The following is a 2,567-nucleotide window of genomic DNA, read 5'->3' on the forward strand; positions in this document are numbered from 1 at the left end:
TCTCTCTCTCTCTCTCTCTCTCTCTCTCTCTCTCTCTCTCTCTCTCTCTCTCTCTCTCTTTCTCTCGCTCTCTCTATTGCAAGTGTCTTCATTAGCGGACGACTACGTCGATAATTTCACTTCTTATTCTCGCCGTAATGCTGCCTCTTGTAACTTCCAATCGGCGATCAAAGTAAAAGTTGACCGCGACTATATACCGCGATAGCGGTTTCCTTGGATATCCGTGGCAGAATGTAGGATAATTTAGCATACAGTGGCGGATTAGACATGCTTGACAAGCCCGTGCATCCGAATAAGGAAAACACGGAGGCGGCGGACAAGGAGGAGAAAGTTTTTATATTATTTGGAGTGGAAACGACGCGTGGGTGCAAGCCTTTTCACTCTTAATTTCAGCAAAACAAAGAATATTAAAAAATGATTTTTTGGCTCACACACACATTATACACGCGCGCGCGCGTGTGTTACAGATATAAGTAATTATAAAAAATGAGCGTTTTTTTCTCTTAGCCTCTCAGAACTATGAATCTAACAACTCCCGATTTTTTCCTTCTTTTTTTTACCTCTGACAACGAAGAGTTTATCTCTTAAATAAAGAGTTTGTTAGATATAACGTCTAGAAAATATAAGTTGTAAATACTTTTTTTAAAATCTCTGCACATACAACATATAAACATTATGTGAACCAAAAAAAACGAACTTCTCTACATTTACTCATCTCTCAAGACATAAATATATAAATAATTTTATTTTAAAGACATGTCAAGAGAACAAAGTTTAAAAACCCTTTCTATAACTTTTTTCAGTACTCAAAAATAAATCTCGATTTTCATAATTTTCTTCGAACCTGGTGAACAAATAATTATTTTAAATAGTTATTTTCTGTTTCTAGAAGATCTCAGAAACAGTTTCTAATTATTAGTTAAGATTCCATCAGTGGGCCAAAAATAGCCTATTTTTAACATCCTCCTTTCGCATTCTCTCTGTTTCTCTCTGTATTTGCATTTGTATATATATTTATGTGTACGTATCCCTGTACGAAGTATATATTGCTCGTCTGAGAAATATATTGGAAAAATTTTCATACGATACAGACCGTCTAAATAAATAACGATGCCATTATTGGAGTAGCCAGCGGGTAATCGATAAAAACGATAATAAACGCAATTGTTGTTCGTTACCAAAACATGCATCTCACTCGGGAAAACAGTCGAATTTTTGTTAGACAATCCAATCTACTCATCAAACGTAACCCTTCATCTATTGATTTATTATTTTTCTATTCTTTTTTTTATAATTTACATTCGACTCGTAATTAAAAGCGCGTCATCGTTATTTCAAAAAAATCGAGCATCATACCGAAGAGCTTATCCATACATTTTACATTTCATGGCTTTGCGTCTGCGGGTTATAACTCTGTACATTTACAAAACAATTCAAAACACATCAATACAAAATGTACCAGGAAAAATTCATTAATTATTGAATATCTTCTTATAAAGTATACGCGTTCCCGAAGAATATTCAATTATAATCTGCAAATATATAAAATTTTTTCTTTTTACAATTATAAATATTACCTGGCAAAATTGTGACAGTATTGTTAATACGCGTTATATCACGGAGATAAAAGTTTGGTTGGTAAATAATGAACGAATCAAATACGGTCTGGTTGGAGGAAACAGAATTTCTACTTTTTAACCTTCCGTGTATAATGTCAGTGAGAGCCGAACGAATATTCGACCGCTTATTAGCTTCCGGAAAGGAGCTCGAGAAAATTTCAAAACAGCGTAAATTTGTTTACAGATTTTGATTTTATTGCGATGTTATCTTATAGCTAAGACTATTTTATAATCTGTGGAGAAAAATGTGTACGGGAATAACGATTTTCAACAAAGTTATAATAATCCAAAGTTTTAATAAATTCAAATTGTACTTGTATATTCCAAAAGTATGATTGCACACGAAGGGTTTAGGACCGAATTCGATTTATAACAACAGTTTAATTTGGTTTCCATCAACTAAAACGCTCTTGGTTCGTTCTTTTGGTTTTGCTACGTTAATCCAACCGATCTGTGTTTTCTCCGTAAAGTTATGAAATTATTAATTTGAAAGTACACACCTGATCGTTGTCTGCGGATGCACTCGCGATAAACTGATTTTCTCAAGCGGGTCGCGACGTCTTATACTCGGACTCTCGCTCTCTAACCGAACACTTTCTCCGTGCACAACGCCGGGTGTCTGTGCTTTTACCGAAGCCGCTCGGATCTTATATATACGTGCCTTTCGGGGATGCTGGGCCAACCGCGGTCGCTATCGGTGGGGTACATTCATGACTCATTCGACAAGCAGACATCCGTCTTCTCCGTGACGTTCTTTGACGCACGAGCGACTTGTAAATTTGAAAAAAAGATCTGACTTAAGTGAAATTGTTCCAAGTGTCATCTTCATTTTTTGATCACACATATGTCAGAAATTCGCGAAATCTCACGTTGTTGGTTGTTTTTGTCGCTCGTTACGACTCCAACCATGTTTTTTCGTTCATATGAACTGGTATTCAAACTGTGCGT

General features: G+C 35.7%; 1 protein-coding gene across 3 annotated transcripts in view; it reads right to left on the reverse strand.

Annotated features, from left to right (window-relative positions):
- The window catches only part of LOC116844945, an 18,757-nt gene extending 16,511 nt beyond the window's left edge, over window positions 1–2,246 (reverse strand). For all 3 annotated transcript variants that reach the window (XM_032817130.1, XM_032817129.1, XM_032817128.1), the window contains exon 1: window positions 2,120–2,246. The gene's annotated coding sequence lies outside the window, so the exon portion shown is untranslated. The remainder of the gene's footprint in view (window positions 1–2,119) is intronic.
- Window positions 2,247–2,567: the final 321 nt, after the last annotated feature.

Source organism: Odontomachus brunneus, unplaced genomic scaffold (genome assembly GCF_010583005.1).
Source record: "Odontomachus brunneus isolate Ranch 3 - 2012 unplaced genomic scaffold, Obru_v1 Obru_scaffold_048, whole genome shotgun sequence".
Lineage (NCBI taxonomy): Eukaryota > Metazoa > Arthropoda > Insecta > Hymenoptera > Formicidae > Odontomachus > Odontomachus brunneus.